Source organism: Toxorhynchites rutilus, chromosome 3, assembly GCF_029784135.1.
Source record: "Toxorhynchites rutilus septentrionalis strain SRP chromosome 3, ASM2978413v1, whole genome shotgun sequence".
NCBI lineage: Eukaryota > Metazoa > Arthropoda > Insecta > Diptera > Culicidae > Toxorhynchites > Toxorhynchites rutilus.
Genome location: NC_073746.1, coordinates 297821035 through 297828603, shown reverse-complemented (window position 1 = coordinate 297828603; position 7569 = coordinate 297821035). Strand labels below are relative to the sequence as shown.

Genomic DNA, 7569 nt, shown 5'->3' with positions numbered 1-7569 from the left:
ATATCAGTAACCTCATTCCCGGAGTCTGTTAATGTTATCGATGAGCGTGGTTCCGTGAGTTGTTCGGCAGCTCCCGTAACTCCAGCGATGTCCTTTCGCGGATGGTTTCCCAGGAAGCAGCACTACACAACACTTTCACAAAGACTGCGCCAGTAATGACCGAAGTGGCGATTACAATATAAAAAATAAATTTATTTTCGCTAAATTTAAAGATTACACATCAACGTTCATACTAAGACTAAATGCTATCTTCTGTTCCATGCCTTTTTATAATGTCGGTATCTCGCGTCAGCAGATTCCTTGTTATCCGTACGGTCGCGTTGTTTCCAGATCGGGTTCCTTTGAATGATGTCGCGTGGTCAGCCGTTGTCGTCAGTTGTTATGGCTCGCGATTGTCTTGATGGGAGGCCTCTGGATGCAATCTGATCCTGGTTGCATCGGTTGTTATGATTCGTTGTTGCTCTAAGTGGTCGTGTGGGGTACATCTGGTCGTAACGTATATATATATATATATATATATATATATATATATATATATATATATATATATATATATATATATATATATATATATATATATATATATATATATATATATATATATATATATATATATATATATATATATATATATATATATATATATATATATATATATATATATATATATATATATATATATATATATATATATATATATATATATATATATATATATATATATATATATATATATATATATATATATATATATATATATATATATATATATATATATATATATATATATATATATATATATATATATATATATATATATATATATATATATATATATATATATATATATATATATATATATATATATATATATATATATATATATATATATATATATATATATATATATATATATATGTATATATATAAATATATATATACATAGATAGATTATATTATAAAACCCTACGAAATTTAGAAATCCTTATTGGATCAAAAACTTTTGTGCCAAAAAAAAGCATACTCGCTTTCAATATCGCGTTCGCTTGGGTATGGATAACTGAGAGCTAAACAGGTATCTGTTGATTCTACTAGAGCGGCCTCCCCTTTTGATGATGCGATGTTTTCTCGTTGTTCCCGATTAGAGAGTGTGCTTTTTCGAATGTACTGAGTGAGAAGTCGTACTAGACCACCAAAACAACAGGTAGTTGTTGACCGATTAGAAGAATTCGATACCGTGGGAACCCGGATCATGATAAGTATCTGTAAGTAGATTGTGCGAGTTGCACGCGAGGAAGTGCGGTTGCGTTTCATCAATATATGTTAAGAATAAGTTCAGTCGGGTGGGCTGTCATTACAGACTAATTGTGGCATAGAATATGACAACCATCATTCTATTCATCAACTTTAGTTTAACCGTTTATTTATTCGTAGGGTTATTCAATTTATATGCTTTGCATTTTCCTATTGGCTTCAATTGAGTACTTCCTTAATGGACATAAGTGTCAAAAGTCGAATTCAAACATACGCTTAATAGATGATAGACGCTCACTACAAGACTACCAATTCACTATTGATGAGTATGCCAATGTCAACACCCCTGCAGTTCCGACTTTCCCTCCCCTAGCGTCAGATAGCCGTTTCCGGAAATGTGTGTTGAATGTGGAACAAAGCGGGGGCAGATGTAAACAATTTTCCCGCGCTGGCTGGAAATTCATTGCACTGATAATTATCTCCCATTGAGTGAGCGTATCGGAGAGGCAATGAGAGAAAACAGCCACACTACTCATGGGAGAATATTTTCCAGCTGACCACGCTAGCTCGGAAAACCCGAATGCGATGTTTTCCGAGACCGGAACGCCGGAATGATAGAGATTCCTCGGGCGGATTGTGCAGCCTCACTTTGTCGGTAAACGTCGCGCTGTGTGAACGCGTGCCCGTAGTGACTGCGGATCAGGATAAGAAGTGTGCTTCCCTTTCCTTGGATCAAAACAGTTAGGGGTATGCATCCTTGTAATATTGGAACTCAGCTGACGCTGTGCCAGTGACGGTGGTGGGTGAGCTTGTCGATAGGAAGTTTCGTTTGATGCACTTAATCACCTGTTGGAGTACTGGTTTTTTCTGCAGTCGTATGGTGGTGAGTTGTGGAATCGGTGCCAGATTGTAGCGCGTTGAATCAAAGCGGATGCTGAATTCCATCAAAGGATGTATTTTCGACGGGTGGAGTGTATTTACAGTGGAAGAGCAGACTAAAAACAGACGAATACTGAGCATTTCAGGAATAGATTCTAGTCTCTGCATGTTCTGAGTCGGTTTAAATAAATATGGTTGATGTTAGCAAAATAAATATTATCTGTGTAAATCTAACGGAAGCTTATGTGCGCGTGGGGTTTTGAACGAATGTTTCAATTGTAGCAGAGATAACATGTAAAGAGAAGCTCCGGCGAAGATAAATAACCTTATTCAGCCATCGCTTTTTTCTAAACCCTTTGATGTGTATAAATTCTCCGGCGTGTGGTTTAATTGTTATCAGTGTTTACATAAAGTACAGTAGTTCCTGTTAGTGAATAATTGAGAGAAAAATATTCGGCAAATTCTGGTGATTTATCTGAGTGTGTTCAGCTGATGTGAATGCAATCTATGTAACCTTACTACAGTGTGTAGCAAGCTGTAGAATAGAAATTTATATCTTGTGAAAAATATGAATGAAGTCATGTTCTGGATGCTGTGATTGCTCGCTCATCTAATGGTCTATAGATTGTAGCGCCTGCCTGCTGGGACAGCTACTGTTTGAGGTTTATATCAATGAAAAAATAAGGTACGTTATTTAAATTTTTCTTACAGGTGAAGTGTGTCTCAGATATGATACTTATATTGATTGATATGATACCCTTTTTTGATATATAAACCTGATATTTGAACAACTTTGAAGCACTAATGCCATTCAGCTATAAGTCGGACTCGATTGTATACAAATTGGGACTCAATTATATACAGTTAGAAAAAAAATATTTTTTTTATATTTAAAATATGACTTATTTCCAAGAAAAAATAATAATTCAACGTTATAGTGAAATTTAATTGGGTATTACCCAGCAAACATTAAATCGCATAACAAGCGTATATATAACATCATATGCCCTAAAATTTGGTTGGCATATAATGCGTCTAACTGGGATATGTATGCAAAAGTGGAGGCCATATACATACATGGCAAATGCTTACCGAATTTGTTTGGATGAATATGCAACTTTGACCGGCTATAATAGCGATTATGTTGAAATTGAATTGCGATCTAATATGAATATATTCATGAATTGTCAAAGCACCGAATACGACTTTTGCCATACTCATATACGATTTATTACAGACATAGAAAAAAACAAATGGCGCAAAATATTTTCGTAAAATGTTTATTATAGCCTCAGGAATCGCCATTTTTATATATGAGTATTTATGTTTGTAGAAATAATAATTGTTTGATTGACTTGTGTTGGGAGTGGAATATGAATGTTTCAAATGGCACAGATTGATGTTTGGTGAAAACTGCTCCGATGTGGGTTCGAACTCCGGTCGTCTGGATTATCATCCACCAGCTATCTGAAATTTAATTCAACAGCGGTTGAAACTTTCGCTTGCATCATCATTTCATTGACATTTCAATATGATGTAATATGTTCTTTATTAAGATCTAATATGATTTACTGTTTCATGATTATCTTCAGCATGCAACAAGATTTACTACAGTACTGAATCGATTTAAATTATACGCTTATACGACACACAAACTGCATCAGCGTAATATACGCATATGATGCGGATCAAATATATTTTACGACAATGTACATCATAAAATTGATGTTTATTATATCGAATTGCGACTTAATTTGATTTGGTATATAAAATCGAGTTTTTACATTTTATGCGATTTCAAATATACACGATACATACTTTGATTGATATTATATGCGATTATGATTTATTCGGATTTCTTGTAAGACTTGGCACGTGCAAAATTATACGATTTAATGTTTGCTGGGTATAACAGGTATACAGTTAAAAATTTTGAAGATTTTGTTTCAATTCACACCAGGAAGTGTTTATAACGATATTGCAGCGAAATTAAGAATAATAGAAGTTGGATGTCTTAGAACAAATTGTAGAGTGGCTTGTGGCTTCAATTTGGTTGATAAGAACAATTAAGTTTATTGTGAATTTTTGGGTTAAAATAAATAATAACACATTCAAAACCTCTATCTTTTTAGTTTTTCACTTCAAAAATGTTATTCAAATACACTAAATTAGATGTTTCACAACTATAACCTGTACTAAATTTACTCATCTTCCAAATGGAAGGCACATAATTGTCGTATGTAGCATACTTTTTGAAGTAGAGTCAGTTTAAGGCAACCAGATCCCGAAACAATAAAAAAATTCAATAACTCTGTAGAAGGATTTTTTTCATCAAATATAATCGTAGATTATCTCCTGTGAGATTCTGAAAAAAATTATGTTTTTTTTTTTGAAAAATGGATTTTCTGACTTTAAAGGGAAAAATCAAAAATTCTCTGATATTCAAAAAAAAAAACCAAAAATATATGTATAAAAAACTAATGAGAAATAATTTTTTGACTCGATTATATACAGAATTCTATTATATACAGTGAAAAGAGTCATATTTGTTACATGATGTTTTACTTACAAGTGCAACTACATATACAGCCATTCCATGTGAAACCGATATAGTGATACTCAGATTTTCGTAAGAAGTGGTTGATTTGTTCTTCATTGCAAAATATCAGACCCGTTTTTTTTTTAATTTTTTTATTAGTTTTTGTAAAAATATTACGCTTGCCAAAAATTCGGATTGTGTTTTCGTAATTATTGATTGTATTTTTTTTTGTTTTCATGGCTTTGGACTAGAGGGCGCTATATTTTTTTATATTTTCACTTGAAAGCTGAGGATTTTTTACATAACATACCCAAAAATCAGAGATGTGTTTTTTTCGTTTTTAAGTTATGAATTTTCAAAGTTAACCGATGGCTAAAAAAATCAAAATTTTCCCCTTTTTTCCAAAAAATACTTTTTTGAAAAATATTTTTGGAAGAAAAGGCAAAATTTTTAGGACCAAATTGTAGCATAAAAACGAAAAAAAAAACCCTGATTTTTAGATATGTTATTCGTTATTCGTATACGTCCAAGAAAAAATATAAAAAATATACCGCCCTCTAGTTCAAAGCCATGAAAAAAAAAATGTAATCAATAATTGCGAAAACAAAATCCATTTTTTTTGCAAGTGTTTTATTTTTCTAAAAAATACCAACTAATTTTCTTCAATTTTATATACCGATCATCTGAATCGGTGGAGTAGTTCAAAAGTTGCTTGCTTTATTCTTCAAAAATGGTTATTCAAATATTCAAAGCATTGCCGAACGCTAGTCACAAGTATTTCCCATCTTTCTGGCAATTCACGGATCCCTTTGCCGAAATAATCGGCCGGTTTGTCGGCTAACCACGAATCGATCCAATTTTTGACTTCATCAAAATTGGAGAAGTGCCATGTTGCATCGATCGAAAAAGGTAGTCATCGGACGGAACAATGTCTGGAAAATACGGCGGGTGCAGGGTTGCCACATATACAGAATATTCTGTATTTTACAGATTTTTTGCCAAATTTAAGATACAGAATCTGTATATACAGAATTACAGTTTTTCAACAAAAATACAGAATTTACAGATTTTTTTGAAATTCAATTTTAAATATTAAATTTATTACTGTGCATACATAGATACCTTGATTTATAAAAAAGTTGGACGCAGCGCAATGAGATGGCTTTTGTTGGAGGCAGTTATTAAACGAAATCTTGAGCGATTTGAAGAGCTTAAACTATGTTTTTCTTTCCAAGTTATGTATGACCATAATCAATCCGCCAATCGTATGTTGACTCATTTATACGACCCTATGACTAAACCGATTATACTGTTCCTAAACTATGTTCTACAGCTCTAAAATAATGTCAATCGCATAAATTTCTCAATTTTGCGAACTTTATAATGAGAGAAGACTGTTATTGTTGATCATGTTGGGTAACTTATGTTTGGAGAGCTACGTGCAACGATTCGTTGATGTGAAAGATTTTGAAGACTTTCTAAAGAAGCTTGAGGATGTTTGCGTTGGTATCGATGCACAAGAAGCTGAAAAAAGATTGGGTGCGGCTAGGAAGTTGATCTTCAAATCGATTTGTCGTGACTTCTATATTGCATTAGTGAAACATAGTTGCAGCCTTGATAACCCCTCAAAATTTCTTCAAACTACCAAACCTTAATTATTTGATGCTAACATTTCCTCAATTCGTTTAAACAGGTAATAACAAGGCCTGGATTACGAATTTAGGCTACTCAAATCGAATATAAATTGAGTGACTCGGATATAACTTGGTCCCAACTGTTGGATGTCAAAAGGCGTGATGATAAATTTTTGTATCCATTGGTCGTTTGTAAGACATGTAAAGCTTATGCGATTGAGCCTTACAAATAAATGAATTGGAAAAAATAATTGATGACATTCATCAGTATGTGCTGAGCGAATATTTTTGCTTTACAAAGCAAAGTCCGGAAATCGGTTGGTTCCCACAACTATGGACTCTATTTTGAGAGCGAAGAAATATGTATCGGTGGAAGGAGGAGCGTCAAAAATGAAGTTGAAGAAAAATTTTAAGGCAAAGTACAACAAAACCATGTAAAAACATAGTACAATTCAGAGGTGAAAAACTTTCCTATTGACACGACTTCAACAACCCATAAATAAGAAAAATAAGTTCAAAGTGAAAATAAACCTTTATTTTCATTTTTGACGTGGGACTACGTCTAACCGGAGTATACGGGGGGTAAAATGAAAACCTAAACACAGAACATACTGAAAAAAATGAAAGATTCCGAATGCTTATAACTCGAACATTTCTTACTGGATCGGAAAGATGTTTGCATCTATTGATAGGGAATATTGTTACGCATCTATCGCAATTAATAAAATGTTATATTTTATTAGATAAACAATTGAATAACTGTAAAATGTTAAGCGTTATCTAAACGCCCTAACTGCCTCGTTTTGATTGGTCCGATTTACGGCTTCCCCAACACAGCCATCATAGCCAAGCAGCCTTGGGGAAATCGCCAGTTCAAATACATGAAAGTATGGGGACTTTTGTTCTCACCGAAATGTGTTCCCTAACACAGACTTCTAAACCAAGCAGTTTTGGAGAAATCGGCATTGCAAATACATGAAAGTCCAACACAGACTTCAGAACCAAGGTGTCTGAGGAAATTGGCATTGCAAATTCATGCAGGTTGGGGGTATTTTCGTTCCGACTGAAATGTGTTTACCTAATACAGATTTCTAAACCAAGGTGTCTGGGGAAATCAGCTTTACAAATAAATGCAAACTGCGAGAACTTTTGTACTCGCTTGCCTTCGTGCAGACTAGAATATGTTTCCTTAACACGGTCTTCTAAACTTAGGAACCTAGGAAAATCGTGCAGACATTAAAGGCGAATGAACTTTCAAGTCTA

The 7569-nt window shown here is 33.5% G+C and overlaps 1 protein-coding gene across 2 annotated transcripts in view; it reads left to right on the top strand.

Moving 5' to 3' along the window:
• Positions 1–1914: 1914 nt before the first annotated feature.
• Positions 1915–7569, top strand: part of LOC129779566 (adenylate cyclase type 6) — a 497443-nt gene continuing 491788 nt past the window's right edge. For both annotated transcript variants that reach the window (XM_055787124.1, XM_055787122.1), the window contains exon 1: positions 1915–2818. The gene's annotated coding sequence lies outside the window, so the exon portion shown is untranslated. The remainder of the gene's footprint in view (positions 2819–7569) is intronic.